The 21,677-nt window shown below is 39.3% G+C and overlaps 1 long non-coding RNA gene across 1 annotated transcript in view; it reads left to right on the forward strand.

The window, feature by feature from the left end:
- Positions 1-21,677, forward strand: part of LOC147576598 (uncharacterized) — a 284,325-nt gene that overhangs the window by 136,394 nt on the left and 126,254 nt on the right. The gene's annotated exons all lie outside the window — the stretch shown is intronic.

The raw sequence follows: 21,677 nt of genomic DNA on the forward strand, positions 1-21,677 counted from the left end.
GTATTTAGCATCTACTCCACACAGAAACATTAAACATTAGGAAAATAAATTGCTTTTTACTCCCTACTTTTTTTTTTCTCCTTCTAAGTAGCAGTACTGTAACAATTCTGTCAAAACAAGATGCTTAATTATGGCACCTCTGCTTTGGAGGTTATTAATGTAGACAAAACTGTTGACATATTATACCTAAGATACAGCAGAGTGAAGAGTTTAATCTGCTATGAAAACATCACTGAATTAGATTCCAAATATGATGAGCCATCACAGAAAAATGATTATTGATGTGATTCAGAAAATAAGGTCTTGGGCAGGGAATTTTGCTGAATAAGAAAATGAGGGCTTATAGCATTCTCTCCTAGAGGAGAAAATTGGCTATAAAAAGAAGGGCTTGATATTCACCTCTCTAATAGAAATAATTTGGTATCATGCCATAAATGGTGAGCTTGCAAAATGCACAGCATGAACTAACATATTCCTTGGCTAGGAGTAGGTTCATAGCCAGAACTCAACGCTTGATGAAAAAAATACCCTAAACTTACATATCCATGGAGTGCAATCATTGTCATCTTTGACTTGTTCCTTGTCAATTTATCATGATACCAATAATGTTGAGCTAAACCCTTTTTCTTGCCTCTGGGTTTTTGCACTGCTGTTCCCTCCTTCTGAGTCATTATTTTCTTAGGTTTTTGCATGTATGTATTCATCTCATCATTCAGGTTCAAAGTCACTTTACCAGAAGGCGCTTCTATGATCACCATATCTTGTTTACTCTACTCTCTCTAGTCATACAAGGACACAACATTCCCTTTTGCTCTTTTTCATTATGTTTGTCAATATCTGAAATTCTTCTTCTGATTATTTGATTACTGTCTTTCTCACCTACTAAAATGTAAACTTAATACATATAGGATATTTGTTTGTCTCATTCACTGCTATGCTCCCAGTACTAGAATGATGTCTGGTGTTCGTTCTTCCATCACATTATAGAACAAATGGATGGACCTCATTTGGTATGCCATCTTTCCCCAGCATTATAGAATTAGTCTTCAGCTTATAAAGAAAGGTCAAAATGCATCAGCTCTTTTCCTGCTGAGAAAATGATGTGGAATGATTAACTGTAAGGTCACTCACAAATTAACTGTGAAAATCTGCTGGAGTTCTCAAATTTTAGAAGGAAAGGGAACACCATAAGAAGAAAGCAGGACATGGGGAATTACCAATTAGTAAGGGTCTATCATGTGCCAAATAGTAGGTTAGGTGGTTTAGTCATATTACACACTTATTTACCATAATAATAATGTCAATAACAAAATTATTGAACACCCACTGTTTGCCCAACACAACTCTGAAATCTTTATTTTATTCCATTTCTCATTAAGTCCTCACCCTTAAATTTATGAAATAGGTACTATTATTATCTTCATTTTACAGGGATGGAAATGGCTTTTTTGCAGGTATTATTTTCTCATTTAAGACAAGAAAACCAAGGTCAATAGTAATTTTTCAAGGCCACAAATCTAGTAAATGAAAGAATTTAGATTTAAACATAGACGTTCTATAATTTGTGCTTTGCTCTTCCAATGGCAAACTTATATATGTATGTAGTATACATGTATCCATATGAGGTCTACCTCTGGTCAAAGATTGTTATTAATCCTTCAGAGGTAAGTGATAGAAGATTCTCCAATCAGTGAAAAATCAATCATTTTCTGAATGTCTCTGCACGTGCTGAAATTGAATTTATTTTTCGTAGAGTTCACAAATAGCATAAAGAACAGGAGAAGCCACAACAGGCTTACTATGAAATGGAAGGGCAGGGCATAGTAAGAATGATAAAAGAAGAAGATTGGCTTGATTATGGCATTGACTGTTAGGTATGTATGTAAACTGAGGACAAGGTTTTAGGGAGGAAGTATAAGATGAAGGTCATGGTCATCAGGAGAGGCTCCATAGTGAAGGTGAAGCTTCACTATGAAGGGTCTTAAAGGATGGGTGAGAATGAGGAGAACAAAGAACACCAGAAAGAGAGAGAGAGCGAGCGAGAGAGAATACTGTTAACAGATGTAGACAGCAAGAAGCAGAGCATGCAGTGTGAAGGTATAAAGGAGCAGGAAGAGGTTAAATAGATTGAAACTAAAGTTGAGGGTCAGAGGTATTAAGTGGCAGGTCCCACAGTTATGTGGGACCAAATTATCTATTAAACGTATATCTTGTTTTCCTGCTCTCCTTTTCTGCCAGCTTCTTGGCATGGGTACTAGAAGCAATATGTGAAAAGAAAGGGGGAAGGGGAAGCTTCTTTTGCAAGCACAGTTGATGGACCACAGGAGTCTTTAGAAAACACACTCTAAGAGTAGTTTGACAAAAATGGGACCCTCCTCAAGATGCCCATTATAGCCAAGGATGAAATGGGTTTCTGCTGTGTGGGAAGGCGCTCTGCAAACACAATTCATTGTGCTTCTGATCAGTTTTCTATTTTTATCGTTAATTGCTTGACTACGGGCTTCTGCTTTACTTACAAGCCTAGGGATTTTTATGAGGACAATGCACTTTCATGGACTAAAGAGACTTAAAAAAATGTCTCACCCCCTAAAATTAATTCTGGCAGGAAAAGTCAGTATACCACATTAGCTGTTTGGAAGGCATTCTATCAACGAGAAAATTTGCTGTTGCCATCACTTTAGCAGAACAAAGATAAATTGATGTTTACAAGAAAATTATCTTGATGCACAGAAATTCTGAAGTCAGAGTTTTTGCCAAGTGTGCTTTATTTGGCTCAGAATTTTAAAAGGTAATTAGTTTATAATTTATTCAACCAATATCAATAATTCAATCTTTGAGGAACTAACATGTGTCCTATGGTTTCATGTATAGGATATACATGCTTTCATGAAATATTATTTCATTTAATTTTAGCATCCTTGTAATTTTACTAAGACTGAGGGTTAACCTTTGGCCCGAAGTCACAGACAGTGAGTGGGAAAAGTGGAATTTAAGCCCATGTGCTCTGACTTTATGTCTTAAGCTCTTCCTCCTTCCCCATAATATTTTTATTTTCCAGCATTAATGCAATTCCTTTCCCTTGCTGGATAACGATATTCCCTCTTTCCCTGTCTCTCTTCTTTCCATAGACAACTAATAAGATCTAACTTCCAGGAGTTATCCTAGGTATTGTAGATTAAAAATTTTAAAAGACATTTCTGTCACACCAGGAAGGAGTAACGAATCTCCTGGTGTTGGGGGGGGGTGGGGAACGGGAGGGGACTAGGTATTTAAATGATAAATGTGATGGAGTACCCACAATGTCACAATGGCTCCACATTAGTGGAGCAAAGCCTTGACCCATTTTGCAAAGGACAGTCATAAAAGGTTTCATAGTAAAAGTGACAATTGAGCTGAGTCTTAAAAGATAAGTGAGTATTTTCTAGACAATCTAGAGCCAAGGGCAATTGAGCCCCTCCACCCAGGGAATGGCATGTATGAAGGCACAGAGGTTGAAGAAAACTACAAGCAGAAGGCTCACATTTGCAAAAGCAAGTGAAGAACAACAATATATGCCATCTTTCATAAACATTTTCTTGGGTAATTAGCTTTCTGGAATATTACCAAGCAGCAGTAAATTTTATTTTCTCGGAGTTCTTGGGAATATCTGAAATGGAGGACAAATATTTTTGCCACCAAACAGTGTTAACATACCAAATTTGCATTAAATACCATGTAACAACACCTGTATTAAATGTTAAGTGGGTTGATGCTTCCACACACAGTGTCCGGGAAACTTTATGCTGAAAACCTTGTTAACCGCACTCACAAACCTAGTGTTATTTTCCCGTTATGGAGAGATTATTTCGGCTTAGGAGTGCATTATTGGTTACCCATGCCTTGAAGCATGGACAGAACCAGTTAGTCCCTTCAATTCAAATGTTCTTCCTAGTGCACCACGACACTACCTCTGCTTATGGCTACATAGTGCTTTTATCTCTTTCTCTCTAGTATCTCAAGCATACCCAGACCTCTTAGCTTATATGTTCACTGCCTTGTCAACTCTCTCCTAGGAAAAAGTCTAGATTTATAAACACAAGGGTCATATGACCCAATGTGGGAGGAAGACCTTTATCTTCAACCTGTTGGTCACCATTTTTTTCTAAATTGACATTTTCTCTCTTGGCTAGAGTGTCACTAGATCATCTAGGGGTCTTTCTGTTCATCCCTACGTTACAACCTTTGTACAGACACATCACACACAAATCCTGCTGAGCTGGTACAGGTGTGTTCAGCAGGTGCCTCAGCTGTGTCACACCTGCTGTCAAACACAGCCTTTTATAGGGCATCACTGTTGGATTTACCACAGTGGGAGGCATGAGGGAAAACTTTTGCATTGGACTAGTCACCTCTAAATATCTCATTAGGTTTGATGCCCACGATGAACAGATGGGTTTCAATTTAGGCAAGATTAAGGGTTTTGAACAATTTCTAATGAGCTGCTTTATTTGCCACCCTCTTTGAGACTGCAGTGTTACACGGGGTTTAGCTCTTCTCTTCTCAGAACATTTTCACTGACTGGGATGGTTAGGACAGGCTTCTAACCATGACAACTTAAGCTGCATGGAACTGCAGGGGATGTCTGCTGAACTGGGCTTGTGAGTTATTCTGACTCTGTCAGCGGCTTGTATGCCAGCTAAACCTTGCTACAAACACTGTTCACCAGTTCAGTGCTAATGAAATACCAAAGTGCAGGCAGATAAAAATTTCAAAGAGCAGTCTTGGGCTATGGATGTTGATAGACCTAGATTCAAGTTCTTGTTCCAATCACTAATTCTGTGACTTGGGATAAATTACAATTGGGAACATGGCAATAGAAGAATTGTGTCTACTTTCTTCAAGTTGTTTGCTTTATTTCATCCTAGAGAAAGAAGTAACTATAGAAGGGGAGGTGATAATTATTTGATAACCCATTTTGCAATGGCCAAGTATTTTATGAGTGCTATATTAGTACATTATGTAGCACTTAACTGTTCTGCTTCCTTGGCATATACTAGCTCATTTCATTGTCATAATGCATCTATGAGGAAGATGTTATCATTATCCCTATTTTATAAAGGAAAAAAATGGAAGCTCAGGGCGGTTAGATAACAAAAGTTTGTATTTGCTGCCATAAGAGGCACATTTTTTTTTTCTTCCTTACCTGGATCCAGTATAGCATTGTGCTCTCATCCTGTTCCTCTGACAGCACACCTGTAGACAGCTGAAATTGTCTCCTCCCAGCCCTTCCTGCTGATTGGAGTTGTTATCCAGGCAGCTAGGTTCATTGGCCAGTAGACTTCCTGAATGGAAGGAGCTAGGTGGAAGAGGCACCTCCACGGATATTGATCAGGACCCACTGCCTTCCCCAAATTTCACTCTGGCCATAGCCAGGCAGAGCCCAATAAGGGTATATGCTATATTCAATTAAAATTGCTTAAAATGAGATGTGTTTTTCAAGCCAGGAAACAGGGAAATCCATTTTAAATTTCAGCATAATACAATGAGGAACATGTCATGTTCCCATATTAAAGTTCACAAAGATTCCATATGAAAGATTTCATGGGAAGGGACAGTGTGTATTCTCAGTTCTCTGTAATTTTCATAAGTGGAGTTTTTTTTATCTTTTTTTTAAAAAATATTTTTGGGGCGCCTGGGTGTCTCAGTCTGTTAAGCGTCCAACTTTGGCTCAGGTCATGATCTCATGGTTTGTGGGTTTGAGCCCTGTGTTGGGCTCTCTGCTGACATCTCAGAGCCTGGAGCCTGCTTCTGATTCTGTGTCTCCCTCTCTCTTTGCCCCTCCCCTGCTCATGCTCTGTCTCTCAAAAATAAATAAATGTAAAATTTAAAAAAATTAAGTATTTTCAATGTTTATTTATTTTTTTTAGAGAGAGAGAGAGAAAGTGCAAACAGGGGAGGGGCAGAGAGAGAGAGGGAGACATAGAATCCAAAGCAGCCTCCAGGCTCTGAGCTGTTAGCACAGAGCCTGATGTGGAGCTCAAACTCACAAACCAAGGGAGAGAGATCACAAACCAAGAGAGATCATGACCTGAGCCCAAGTCAGATGCTTAACTGACTGAGCCACTCAGTCGCCCCTATAAGTGGAGTTTTTTCTTAGTTAATGTTCTGATTCTGCTTATTGTGCCCCTGAAAAGTGCATATAACTTCTCTGATCCCTTATGATTCACTAAAGGCACATTTTAACTTTGGACACAGCACAAACATATGTGCTCACTGTCTTTTTTTACAAATGTGCACACACTTAACTAAAAAATGATCAGGGTCGCCTGGTGGCTTAGGTGGTTAAGTGATCAACTCTTGATCTCTGCTCAGGTCATGATCTCACAGTTCACAAGTCTGAGCCTCGCATTGGGCTCTGTGTTGACAGTGTGAAGCCTGCTTAGGATTCTGTCTCTCCTTCTGTCTGCCCCTCACCTGCTTGTTCTCTCTCTCTCAAAATAAATAAACTTAAAAAAAAATGATCAGTGACTCCTGTCCAACTATGAAGCCAAATTTAGGAGTACTCAAAATTTGATTTTTGCTGATTCCGTTATCAAGATTAAAAACAAAAAAAGAAAAGAACAAAACAACAAAAACACCAGAGCTTTCCAAAATCCATTGTGATTCTTTTTTCTTTTCTAAACCGTAAGTTAAATTCTCTAAACCCAAATATCTCAAACTTAGTTTGGGGAGATTTACTGTTTTTTTCTTCTTTTTTTAACTTACAAGTCATGCATCACATCTTTGTTGACAAAACATCACATTACATTTGTGTCGACAATAGACCCATTTCAAAGCATGCGAATGGTTCAGGGTTACTTTGGAATGGCCTTTGAGTACCCTATACATGGGCTGGGACCATCACTTTATTTACAAACATAACCTTTCAGGAAGTAGACAGATGCCATCATCTTTGTCTCATGATGACAAAAGACAATCTATGGCCAATGATAAACATTTTCTGGAGTTTCAACATGGTTTGTGGCATGTATAAATTAACACATACATAAAATAAAGTGTTTGCTGGCCATAAATTAGAAGCTGGCTTTAGGAGGCCTGGGCCTCTGATCTGTTTGCTTCACAATCCCACTGTCTCCAACTGTGCACTGGTTACTGGCCTCAGCTGACAGTGGTTGAGTCAAACATGGCTCTGAGGGTTGGGGCTCGAAATGAAATGTTTTCTCTTCTTGTTAACACCCTGGCATCTCCCTTTTTGCTGCCCAAGGCTGATCTCTATTATATTATGTTCCTTTCTGCTCACCACAGTGAACGTTTATGGCTCTGTTTCTCTGATCTTTACCACTATTTCCAACTTCTTAGACTGGTGACATTAAGTTTCATGTCAGCCTTAACTTGGCCAATCAAAGGGCCGTAAAAGTAAATGCCTAATATTACCAAACTCCAGAATAGTCCCACTTCCGTAAAACTGTCAGCAGATCCAAATAGTTTTCACCTACTGTGGCAACTTACACTTGAAAAACTTTGGCAAAGATATAAATATGTTATGCATCAGAGCTATCCTTTTTTTTTTTTTTTTTTTTTTTTTTTTTGCTTTTCTCTTGTGTACTGAAGCAGAAGGTGGGTTTTTATTTTCACTGTCAATATTTTCATTTATTTGATGGATATTAGAGGCATAATAATCCTTCAGTTCATACAGTTAAATGCTAATTATATTAGTTTGTTTTATGTCTTAATGCTGTGTGCCTGTAGGAGAGGGAGAGTGGGAAGGCAAGATAGAAATGGGAGTAAAGATTGTTTTGCATCTTACTACTAACCTATCATCTTCAGAATACTTTTCCAGCTATTACACTTAAGATTCTATCAATACACATTTTCAATTTGGGGTCAGGGCCATGAATTAAGTCCAACAGAAGTGGGGCTGATCGTTGTTCAATTTAAGTGAGTGAGAAGTCAAGTTCAGCATGGTCAGACAATGCAAAAAAATACATGCAGACACCATAGCAAGAGGAGGAAGAGGAGGAAGAAGGATGAGAAGGAGGTGGAAGAGGAAGAGGAGGAGGAAAAGAAAGAGGAAAAGGAGAAGGAGGAGGAAGAAGAGAAAGAGGTTGCAGGAGGAGGAAAACAAGAACCAAGGCTATTAAAATAAATAAGGAGGAGTGCCTGGGTGGCTCAGTTGGTTAAGCCTCGGACTGTTGATCTTGGCTCAGGTCATGATCTCCCAGTTCTCGAGTTTGAGCCCTGTGTCAGGCTCTGTGCTGACAGTGTGGAGCCTGCTTGGGATTCTGTCTCTCCCTCTCTCTCTGCCCCTCCCCTGCTCATTCTGTATCTCTCTCAAAATAAATAAAATAAAATAACTTTTAAAAAAAAGGAACAGATAAGGAACCAGACAAAATTTCTGGCCCATAAAAATTCAGAAACTAAACAGTGGCATTTTATGCACAGGCTATTAATAGTCAAACCTCTTCCTTTTATCTGCCACTGTCTTTCTTGCTACCAGGAGAACTCACCTGTCTTGAATCACATTTCCAGAAACTTTATTCTGTTTTCTAAGATGATAGCTAATTGGACAAATTTTGCTCACATGATCCTAAAACCAGTGGCTCTAGGCCCTGGCTGCACATTATAATCATGTTATCATCACTGGTAAGGTTTGTAAACATAAGAAAAGTCCAGGCCTACCACATACCAATTAATTCAGATTAGCCAGACCCTTGCTACTCAACATGTGGCCCTGAGTAAGTAGCATCAGCATCACCTACTAGCTTGTTAAAAAGGCCGACTCCCGGATGCAACCCCAGACTTACTAAATAAGAACCTGCATCTTTAAGAAATCTCCAGATGATTTACCTGCATATTAAAGCTTGAAAAAATGCAGCACTATGACCAGGGATCAGCAAATGTTTTCTTTAAAAACACAGATATATATAAAAACACAGCATATATATTAGGCTTTGCAGGCCATATGTAGTCTGTCACATAATTTATTTCTTTGTATTTTTCTTTTTTTTAACAATGCTTTAGAAATGTGAAAGCATTCTTAGGTTGGGACATTCAAAATCAGACAAGATTTGGATTACTTTTTAGTTTATGAGACCAATTTACCAATGAAGAACTAACGGCCGGCATTTTAATTTCTTACCTAAGAAGAGAGAGTAGTAGAGTGGGAACTTGGATCCAGAGTCTGCCTTTATTCTTTCCGCTCTTGTATTGTGCCTCTTTTTAACATTTCACATCTCTCACGGATATTTGCATTGTGACTGTGCCCTAGAGAGAACAAAGGACTAATACTGTATTAGCAAATAGTTTCAACATATGTAAACTCATTTAATAATCTTTATATCAGTGTTATGTGGAGTTACTATCATTGCCCCCACTTTCATCTGAGGAATCTGAGGATTTAAAAAGCTTAAGTAATTGGCCCAAGTCCCTTAAGTAATCAGTGTTAAAGCTAGGACGCTTGAAATGCAAGGACATGTGGACGTGCTGCACTGCATTCTCCTCACATCATTGCGTAAAGAGTAATACCTATAAGTACCATGCTTCTCAACCTTGGGTAAATATCAAAATCACCTCTGGTGCTTCTTAAACATACATACACTTGGCTCTGCTCCTGGCATTTTCATTCAATAATTCTGTATTAAGACCTGGGTGTATGTATTTTAATGAACTTCCTAGGTGTTTCTGGTGCCCAATAAAGGCTGATCAATATATTAGTGTCAGACTACATGTCTTCATTTCAAGTGTTGAAAAAGTAGGCAAAATCTAGATTACGATTCTAAGACACAAAGAGAAAAATCTCAATATGTTTCAGAACATTTACAGGCATCTTTAAATCCAGTCTAGCTCTGCTGAGACCCTGACACAGTGCCTAAAGTTACCCCACTGGGGGGTCAGGGGGAAAGAGACTAGATTCTGGTTCCTTGTCATCCACTTATTGGATATTGTTTTGCTATGGACAGATTGTTTGGAGCCACAAAGTTACCATCTGCTTCCCAAAGCCTCGGCATGTGCCTTGGTCATGGTTGACACTGTCACCATGGCCCACCATCTGGACCATGGGGCACTGTACGGACTGGCCAATTGCACTGGTGGTCATTGAAGTGGTTTGTTTCCTCCAGACCAAAAACCACAGGGTCCCGTCTTTTATTCTTTTTCCAATAGCTCATAAACCTAACTTTTATAAGCAAACACTCTTACGCCAAGCAGCGTCCTCATTTCTATGTGTCTAACAGCTAGCCTCATCCACTGAAACTTTGCAATCTACTTAGTACTGCTCCAGTACCTTCCAAAGTTCTCACCACTGTTAAGTTACAGCAGCTAATTGTTCTATACCTGGATCTGAAGTAACATTCTTAATTCCCCTTCATTGTCCAATAGTCTTCTTCCAGACTATCTCCCACTTCCCTGAGGATAGGATTTATTCTCACTCTTTTCTCTGTGGCTCCTTCATATGACAGACAGCCTGCAAACCACTGGGCTTCCAATCCCCACTTATTGTTCCACAACACCAAGCTGTTGGCTAGGAAATTTATAGAGCAGTTGGTTAAAAACTCTTAAATCAGTCTGGCTGTTTAAAACTGGAGACTTCCTTTGGCAGAAACATCCTTACGCATCTTGCTTGGCTGGTATTTTTAATTAACACAGCTAAATGCCTTGTAGTATTAGTCCAGGCCAGCAGGACAAAATTAACAGAGAGACAAAGGCAGAGATGTTGACAAGGCTAAGAACCAACTTGGGAGAGCTTGGTTTTCATCTTATTGCAAGGTTAAATGGAGTCTCCCTAAATCCTTTAACACACCGCTCCTCTCAGACCTTGAGACAGAAGTCACTGGCCTTTGGCAGCATCGTTCATTAGGGTAGTTCATTCTCTGAGGATTTTAAAAGTGAGGAACTAGATTTAACTTATGCCAAATACCTTACAATCAAAAACAGTAATTCCACACTCAATACCTATTCACATGGTAACTGTGAATAACAGGATTTTAGACTGATGAAGTATAATTAATGCATGAGTTTTGTTTTTTTTTTTTCATTATCCAGCCAACCCCAGAGGTAAATATTATTATCCCAGTTTCTGGATAGGGAAACTGAGACTCAAAAGCTTTAAGGTGACTTCTTCAAGGGAGAAAGATGTAGTAAGTAAACAGTGGGGTCAACATTTATGTCAGTCCTTTCTAATTTCCAGTAATGACACTGTGATCACACTATGGCTGATTTAGTGAAGATCTTAACCAATGAGCAGCAGACTGCTCTGGGAAGCAGATCTCTGAGAAGTGCTTTCCTACCTAAAGGAAATGAGACAATACTCAGCATTGCACGCCTGATCAATCCATCCAAGACAAAATGTGCAGGAGATATGTCATCTGCTGTGGCCTAATTGAAGCTTGTGCTTCAGCTAGCTTCTTTGTGTTCCCTCTTGGTGAGAATTAGCTTGGGTGGTGATCTAATTGACTTGAGAAGGTATATTTGTATTTTTGTAAGTAACAAAACAGAGGGGAAAAAGGAAAAACAAACAAAGGTCAAGATTAGAGGTGAGGGAGCTCCCTGTTTTTAACCAATGATTGAGTTACAAATGCAGTGAAGATTCAGGCCGGTTAACCTGTTCCTTCCCAGTGTATCTCTCTACCTTGTAGTCAGTGTTTATAGAATGTTCTAGTATGAAGGTATAGAGAGTAAAATCTTAGCTAGACCTCAATTAACTAGATCATTTGCTTAGCAAATTATTATTTTTTTTTCTTTCTGAACTATTCTCATCAAGAGAAAGAGACACATTTCAAGATAGCATGCTGACAGTTAGGATAGAGACAGGATGTTTGCAATATCCAGGGTGTATCCTGGGTTCATCACACATGTAGCCTAGCATCCTACACCTAGATCAACTGTGTGATCGTGGACATATCCATTTATGCTGTAAGATCTTCACTTTCATTTGTGACTAGTTGAAGGAGGTATCTGTGGGGTGGGCACATACCCAGGTATCACTGCCTGGATACTGTCACTTGAACTCTTCGTGTTTCAGTTTGCTGATCTATAAAATGAAGATATAATCACAGATTTCAAAGAGTTACTTTGAAGATTAATTATAATATTTTCAAAATTTTTGTAACTTGCATAGTTCTATGCATTTAATAATGATTGATATTATCTAAGTACTTTCTATACACTGAGCACTATTATAAGATATGTATGTATATATGCCCACATACACATATGTTAATTTTGGGGTATCAATTCACTTTATCTTCACAACAACATGTGGGAGAGAATATTATCCATTTTAAATAGGAGGAAACTAAAGCACAAAGAGTTTATATGCATATAAAAATTATTATCATTCATTCAAAAATATTTGTTAAGCACACACTTTGAGTCAAGAACTTCTCTTTCATCTTTCCTCCTCTTAAGTCCTCCCTCCCCTTTTCCTCTCCATCTTCTTCCTCTTCAGACAATAGAGAAAAAAAAATTCTGCTAGACTCAGAGGCAAAAGATCTGTGCCAAATCCTGGTGTTATGTGATCTTGAACAAATCACTGTTTCCCTGTGTTTATTTTCTGCCAGTCTCACAGGCTAGTTGAATTGATGAGAATATACTTCTCAATTTAACAAGCTTATGCAAAGGTAGTGAGAGTGTTACCATTAATATTACAGCAAGTCCTAGACAATTCCTAAGATCCTCTCACCCCTGACCTCCTATGAGTCATGATTCCCCATCTCTAACACAGCACAGAGCTCATGCAGTAGGATGATGACTCAGGAAGCCATCCAGTCTCAAAGGAAGGAGGCCAGGATATTGGAGTGCAACCTTTACTTAACCAGAAAATGAAAGCAGCTAATCCGCGCTTTGAACAGTCTGGTTTATGGATATATTTAGTCAGAATCGAATAAGTGCTGATCTCTCTGGGAACCCGACAGGGTGGGAGAAAGACAAATTACTGAATATGAAAAGGTATATAACCTATGATAGCAATTTGTCACATTTTAGTAACTAAATTAAGTTATGTACTCTTATGAGGAAAAGAAATTGAGACTGTCTGCTCTCAAAGGGCAGGGAATAAGTCAATTAAACTTGCCCTGTGAAGCACTTCTCTGTTTATGTGGTTGCTGAATAAATGCTTATTGATGGTGAGCAGGAAGCAATTAGTGTCGTAGACTCTAGGTCTAAAGTTCTCTTTTGGCCAGCAAAAGAGCGGACAGATGCAGGATTAAAGCGAGAGATGGCTAATGTTTGGGAAAAAGACAAGAGCCCCAAATAAGGGTCCTTGCCCCATTTTTATTCAGATCAGAGGCTTACAAACGTGATGGGCATGTACAAAGAGACAAAGAAACTGAACATTAACTTGTGGACATGAGGGAAAAGGGTTTTTTTTTAAAGATATACAGTGTTTGGGGTTTGGGTCAATATAAAACAAAATCCAGGTGCCAGGCAGATGGGTAGATGGTTGTTAACAGCAGACAGGAGGCACCGTGCCTGTTTATCTTTGCCAGCCGAGAGGATGAGACAGATAGGGGGAATAACCTCAGGGTTAACAAGACACCTTTTCTTTTGTTAACCATCTCCGCTCAGGGCTGCTTTTTCTGCAGCCCAGTGCTCCATAGCCCAATTCACCAGTTTACCTAACCTGGCCCTATTCTCCTATGAAAGCAGCTTTCTGCTATAGTACTAAATTTGGGGTGCTTTCACCCTGAATATATGATCTTCTTTATTTCACATATCTATGTACTGGGCACCTTTGCACCGTTTCTATTTTAGGCCTTTGCCTCTCCCTCTCTACTTTGGGGGCTCTGCACCCCCTCTCTATTTTGGGGTGCCTTTGCATTTCCCTAATCCTGGCACCTTTGTGTTTCCCTAGTCTCGGGGTGTCTTTGCGCCCCCCATTCTTGGAATGCCAATCTGGCTTACCCAAACTCGGGTGTGAGCATTTTATGACTTTGTATTTCTTTATGCCTTGTTAACCCATTGGTGTAAGTCCAGGGGATTCCTAAGCTTATCCCCCACAAATTAGGAATTGGAAGAACAGAGATAAGCCTTGAAAACATTGTCAGAATGTCTGTAGATCCTATTCTAGCCAACTTAAGGAATTTGTCAAAAGCCCTGGTGGTTTTCATTTAATGAGTCACAATCAGTAAGCCATGATCTTGTGACAGGCACTGAGTTAGACTTCAGTAATACAGCAATGACTGCTTCTTTCAAGAAGCTTTGTATCTGTCGTATTAGTTGCCCTTTTGAAATGATAATGTGTGGGGGGGGGCTCTTGAGGAGAAAAACTGCTCCAATGATTGTGAAGTTTGGAAATTAATTGAATAATAGAAGTTTTTCTGGGACAGAACAAGAAGAGAAACCCAACAAACCCAAGTAAGTTTAGCAAACTCTCCAGATTGGGAGTTCAGAGGAAGAATGCAAAGCAGAAAGGTTCTTAGGTGGCTATAGTTCTCCAACCATTTGAGCATTTGAATTTCATCAGTAGGAGAGTTATGGGGAGCAGCCTTGTTTCTATTGAATCATGACAATTCCCCATGTGTGTCCATGTATATAAAGGGACAGGGGGATTAAGACCTTGTTTCTGAACTAATATTCATTAAATGCTGGTATGCAAAATGTTAATTAGTAATTCAAACAGAAAGACTTCAGTGCACAAATAACCTTGAAAAATGTTGTGTCCATGTATTATAGAGCTCCATGGAGACTTTACCATGCCAATGCATCTCATAAATCTCTAAGAAAAGTAAAATCCTGTTACTGTATATGGGGCCAGGGCTAGCCTAGAGTCAACCCGCGTTAGCATTAGAACCAGTGACCGACCAGTCACACATTTCCCACTGGAAATATTCAGGCAGAAAGAATTCTGCAAACATTTTAGTGAGGTCTTTATGTATGTCCTTACCATCTGGAGGAGTGTAATAGGATTGTCAATGCTGCCTTAAGCCCTCCAAATTCCCAGACTCATGCTTTGTATCATAATTTCTCTTCTATCATGAATCACACTTTGACACCCTATACTTATAAAATTCCATTTAGTTGTCATGATGTATTTGGGTAGCCATCAGCAAGTGGCTATTATGGGTTCAGCATATGCATGCATGAGCCTGTGTGTGTGTTCTCTTTTCAGAAGACAGATCAGCAACAAGTTCCTGCTATTGTCTGAGTAGTAAATGCCACAGCCCAAAGTCATTTATTGTATCCTAAATTGTTACTGGCATTAATAACTGTGGAACTATGGCTGTATTTGTTGTGTCACCCAGACATATTCCCGCTATTAACTTTTGGATAACAGCAGCAGCTTGTCTAATGAAAAATAATGACCTTAAAGCAAAGAACTCCAAATAATTTGATTCCACAGAGAAGCCAATAACAGAAAAGCAGGGCAAACTCTTCAAGTTCCCACATTTCCTGTAGCACTAGTTCTGAATGACTTTATTAACTGTGTCTCTATAGCAAGGTGGGAGATGTAAAAATTAGTATGAATATTTTTCCCCTTCACTCCTATGGTCTCTGAGGATCAGAACAGTGCAATTGAAGTGGTTGATTGTAACATTCTTTTGGATAAATTAACCTAGTGTGTTCAACTTCAACTCAAAAATGGATCACAACATATGCAAATCTAATAAGCCAAAGAGTGTGGGTTGTTTTTTTTGTTTTGTTTGGGTTTTTGTAAAGGAGGAGGGATTTCTCTGCTCCTCTTAGTAAGTTGTAAGGTTATAAGACATAGGAAACAATCAAATTCTCAGCCCAATAAAAGATTTTTTTTTTCCTTTTTGCATATAGCTGTGCCAATTCTAAATGTGCAATTGCAAAATGGCTCTTGGTTTATAAGGCACACCAGTTTGATTGTGTGGATTATAAAGTCATTTATTTATGTACCCATTTGTATACAGTCTTCATCGCTACAGCATCTGGGAGTCTGACATTACTTAAAAAACACAATTAAATTTGAATACCTCATACTGGAACCTTATTATAAACTTGTTGTTTCCCTCTCCTTAATTTCATCCCATTACTCCTAATTATAGTTTTCTATCATAAACAGTTCTTCAATTATTTCTCCCCTGGGGAATTTACAACCCAAGATGAAACCTTTCTTTCTTCCTCCCACCCCTATTTTAGTCTCCTGAAGAGTGGCAAAGGGGTCCATGCAGCCCACACTTGCTATTTCTAGAACATTTCTGTAACAGAGGCTCCTTAAAGAACAAAGGTCCTGCTCAGGCGAATGCAGTTTATTGGTAACTGAATGCAGGGTCAAAAATAGATGAAGGTGACAGTTGGCTTGGCCTTTAATTTTTGCTATAATCCAGTTAAAGTTGCTCATTTTCTTTAAAACCCTATTTCTCTGGGGCGCCTGGGTGGCTCAGTCGGTTGAGCGTCCGACTTCGCTCAGGTCACAATCTCACGGTCCGTGAGTTTGAGCCCCGCATCAGGCTCTGTGCCGACAGCTCAGAGCCTGGAGCCTGCTTCAGATTCTGTGTCTCCCTCTCTCTCTGGCCCTCCCCCCACTCATGCTCTGTCTCACTCTGTCTCAAAAATAAATAAATGTTAAAAAAAAAATTAAAAAAAAATAAAACCCTATTTCTCTATTTGTAAAATATGCATAAAAATTTGCTCTACATATTTCATAGGGTATTTGGGCTAACCAATGCAGCAGAGTGTTTTTGGAATTTTTGTTTGTTTTTGTTTTTAATGTTTACCTATTTTTGAGAGAGAGGGAGACAGAGAGTGAGCGGGGGAGGGGAATAGAGAGAAGGGGACACAGAATCCAAAGCAGGCTCCAGGCTCAGAGCTGTCAGCACAGAGCCTGACACGGAGCTCGAACTCACAAACCATGAAAACATGACCTGAGCCGAAGTCGGATGCTTAACTGACTGAGCCATCTAGGTGTCCCCAAAAGTATGTTTTTAAACCATGGAGCCTTATTCAAATGTTAGGAAATAGTGCTGCATAGCTAATGCTTATGAAGCTTTTTTTTTGTGTGCCAGGTACTGTGCTAAGGAACGTATGTACATTCTTTTATTTTATCCCTGCAACAATTCTTGAGGTATTATTTTATTCCTATTTACAGATGAACAAAATGAGGCACAAAGTGCTAAAATAGTCTGCCAAAGGTAAAATACATACATACATACATACATACATACATACATACATACATACTAAGAAGAAGCAGGGCCAGAATTCAAATAAGCTCTTTCTGATTCCATAATCTGACTCAAAGTAGCAGAATTGGAAAGCAGATTAAAGGTATTCACATCATATTTTGGAGGCAGAGCCTCATGGGAGTCTGAAAGGTGGTCAGGGTAGGAATATTATCTACACTTGAGTAATGACAAATACAATGTTAAACCGAACCTTCAAGAGTGGGCTGGGTTTTAAACTATGGAATTGGTGTTATGATGATTAAGTATCAACCAGAGTGGCTATAGGTGCCCATATTAAACATTGTTTATGGGTGTACCTGTGAGGATGTTTCTGGATGAGATTAGCATTTGAACTGGTGGATTGGGTAAAGTAGATTGCCCTTCCCAACATGGGTGATGGATGGGCCCTATCCTAAAAATTGAGGGTCAGAATAGAACAAAAAGAGTGGAGAAAGAGGGTTTTGTCTCTTTTATTCCCCCCTGCCTTACCAATTGAACCAGGAAATCTATCTCCTTTTTTCCTGCCCTCCAAATGGAATTTATGTCATAAGCTCTTCTGGTTCTCTGAGGCCTTCATACTCAGACTGAATTATACCACCATCTTTCCCAGGTCTCCAGTTTGCAGAGGCAGATCTTGGTACTTCTCATCCTCCATAATGGCATGAATTCAATTCTCATCTATCTAATCATCTCTCTCTCTCTCTCTAGATAGATAGATAGATCGATCGATCAATCAGTTGATCCTGGAGAATCTCACCATGGAGAATCCTATGCTGGTATAAATAGAATGAGCAGGGCTTCCACTGTGGGGACAGGTCAGGGATCTGTAAATGATTCCATTTTGCTAAAACACAGGCTACACAAGGGGTTAATTGGTAAGTAAGGCAGGCTGGGCCTTATTACAGAGAGTTTTGAAGACAGGTTAGAAATTCTGGATTTTTTTTAGTAAAATAAATTATCCATTTTAGGATTGATTTTCTCAAACTTAATATAAGAAGAGGAGATAGAAAAGAGGAATAGAAGGAAGAAGAGAAAGAAGAAAGGAAGGCTAGGAGGAGGATGGAGGAGTGGAAGGGGAAGAGGGGGTGGAGGAGGAGAATGAAAGCCACAGCAACAAGAAAAAAGACCTGGCATTTCCAGTGTCTCTTCAGAGACAGAATAGAGTTTTGACATCCACTCCCCTCCTGCTTCCTACTCACCAGCCCCCACACCCAGCACACAGTCCAGGTAAACTCGTGCCTATGCACCTAACCCTAGAGCCACGTCCTAAATACCTGACCTCCGTGCTGCTGTTTGCTTTGTGCTAAGTCTGGAGCCTCAGTTAGATGGCACTTTAGTTTGAGGCAAGTCATTACCTGGGCATGTTTACAATGTAATGGCAGCTCTTGCAAATTTGTTTAGAGGAGTCAAAAGGCTTTGTACAATGAAATACTGGGACTTTTAAGTTGCCTTTTTATGAATGAAGAAAACAGAAGCACTGTTTCTGGGCATCATAGAAGAGATTTGAAGACAGGTTTTCTGAGAGAGGGCAAAGCGAGGCCTCAGCAACATGGTGAGAAGCTATAGCCTCCAGAGTTTGGTGACTGCAAACTTTAGCCTCACAGAAGGCTGATGTTCACTTTTAAGGTGTTTTCTGATCGGTTCTGTAATTCTGCTTTACTTTCCCTCAATCTTCCATTAACTTTGCTTAGACCACTTATGTAGCTAATATGGAGAAAATGCAGTGGGGGAGAGGAGCAGTATGCTTAAGTTTTGGAGCAAAGCAGACCAAATTGAGATCTGGAGCAGCTTTGAATCTTGGCAGAGTATCAGGGTCCATCTGAGAGAGGTCAAAACTGAGCTAGAAGCTGGACCAATCCTTGGGGTGGTAAATACTGCATCCTCCCTACTCTAGGAAATCTCAGGCACCTGGCAAAGCATTGGATTTCTCAAATTTTATGAGATTGGGGTTTGGGCTTCTTTTATTTAGATACTAAAGGAAGGTGGTTTCAGAATGCTGGGGGATCCATTGATGCCTGGACAATGTAAATAACAGCTCTGAATGTCTACAGACTTCCCTTTCCATTGCTGTATTATTTATTTACTTTTCTAAAAATAAGGGGTTTAAATAGCTTCGTTTAGCATCAAGGGTGTCCTAACTGTTGACACTTGACTATTGATTATAGCACTTTTCTTCAAATTACTGTCAGCATCTCTCTCTGTACCAAAGTGTAGATTAGGCCCTGTGTTACTGGCTAAAGGCAGGAAGCATTCTGTTCTCACTTATTATTAGAAAATATTTTGACTTAAAACTATTCTAAGTATTTTTTTTTTACATTTTGCTGTTTTTCACATGTTATTTGGCAATTTTTATTAGAGATTTTCTCCTTGATAAGAATAATTCTGTTGAACTAATAATTCATGACCACGAAACACATTTATGGTTTGGATACATTGCTATGCAATCCTAGTTGAACAGTAATATATGGGGGAAAAGCTGTCCTCTTTCCCTGGCTTGTTTGAGGCAAAGGCCCTGTCCCAAAGATGCCACACAGGAGATGGTTAGCATAGATAGAAACAATCTAATTGCATACAAAACACAATTTTTACATGATTTATACCTTTTGAATGTCTTGTAGCTACTCTTCACATCTTTGTAAAAATATCTAATTATTTGGTAAGTGCAGGGTTCAAATAGTTACTGAGATTCATAGCAATTAGAATTAATTTGCTTTTTAGGAGGGCTTTTTTATCCTTGCAGTTTCCTGAAGATAAATCATTTGACCTCAGGCTCACAGAAAAAATAAGCCCAAGAGAAGTATTACTTGGAAATAGTACAGTCTCAGCAAATGCTGAGCCATGAAGACTGAGTTCACCAGAGGGGACCCAAAACCATATACATCAGCGGCTTGTTCAAAGTGGTAATGAGTGGCTGACACAGCCCGAGTAAGAACCTTTTTCTCTTGACTACCAGGCTAGGGATGTTTCTACAACATTCTACTCCTATAAGAAGGCATTGGAGTCAGCCAACATGCTTAGGCAATATGTGCCTAATTTTTCCTATATTTCTGTGAAGAGCAACCTCTATCTATCCTTCAAACTTTCCCTTACATGAATGGTTTTCCTGTCTTTTGTCTTTGTTAATTTACCACAGGAGTCTTTTTGTATTTTTAAGGTAGTTTCCTATTCAAGATCTTCTGATAGTCACCCAATGTCTAGGAAGTAAAGTTTCCTAATTTCACTCTAGTAATCAGAGTTTTTTCCTAATAAAGTAGCAATTCACCCTTGTCTTCTTCTATTCATAAAAAAATAGCACTTCCTATTATGGAGCACTATTTAGTTTTAGACATTTTAACATCTACGATCTCATTAACTCAATGAAATAGGCAATATTGTTATTCTTACATTTATAGATAACATTGTAATGCCAGAGAAGTTAAGTAACTGAACCAAGGTTACTTAGAAATCATCAGAAGTAGGATTCAAATTCAGGCTATCAGACCTGTGCAAGGGCTTAACACCTGACCTGTGTTCCTTCTCATCAACAGCGTATCCACCCTCCTCAAACCAGTCAGTATCCCTGATTCCCACTGTATACTTTGCTTATTCTCACATTGAAGCCTACTACTCACCCAAATTATCCCTCTTTCTTGTCTCTCCAAGCCCTTCTTTAAAGGCCTGTATTAGCTTCCTAGTGCTATTGTAGCAAATGACCATGAATTTAATGCCTTACAACAACAAACGTTTATTATTTTATAGTACTAGTAGTCAGAAGTCTGGAAATGGGTCTTATAAGACTAAAATCAAGGTGTCAGCAGGGCTGCGTTCCTTCTGGAGGCTCGAGGCAGAGTCGGTTCCTTGCTTTTTCCAGCTTTTGGAAGCTGCTTGCATTGCTTGACTGGCTGCATCTCCCACTCCTGCTTCCATCCCTATACCTCCTCTGACTCTGATCCTCCTGCCTACCTACCCTTCTCTCTCTTGTAAAGACCCTTGTTAATATAGTGGCTTCACCCAGATAATCCAGAACAATCTTCCCACTTCAAGATCCTTAAATCACAACCCAAAGTCCATTTTGTCATGTGAGGTAGTACATTCACAGATTCTAGGGATTGAGACCAGCAACTTTGTGGGATCTTAATTCTGTCTACCACAAAGACCAATTCCAATATCATCCCAACCCTCAGGTTTCCTAAAAGCCTCCATCAGCAATCTATTCCATTCTGTATCTTATAGAATATCCTTGTATCTTCTCAGCTTTGAAAAATTTTGCTTTCCACTCAGTTATATGATTTTGGAAATTGGGTTCCATTTTTTGTGGGCTCATGGTGTCTCAGCTACAACCTTAGAGATTACCCAGTCCAAGGGTAACAAATTGGTCTCATCTCAAATGTCTCATCTATGCAGCTAGTAGCTTCAGCTCAAGGTTCTGTGTTGGGAGGATTTTGAGGTTCCTTTTGGTTTCAAAACAAAGAAGGCTATGATCAAATAGAATGTTTTCCATGAAGGCAAGAAATGAAAATGGCAGCTTGGGGGCCACATGCTTGCCACTTCTGCTCTTCTCCCCTATCTCTCCAGCTTCAAGATGAGGAAAAG

The sequence above is a fragment of the Puma concolor genome, chromosome D1 (assembly GCF_028749965.1).
Source record: "Puma concolor isolate L17-30 chromosome D1, mPumCon1.1.hap2, whole genome shotgun sequence".
Classification (NCBI taxonomy): domain Eukaryota; kingdom Metazoa; phylum Chordata; class Mammalia; order Carnivora; family Felidae; genus Puma; species Puma concolor.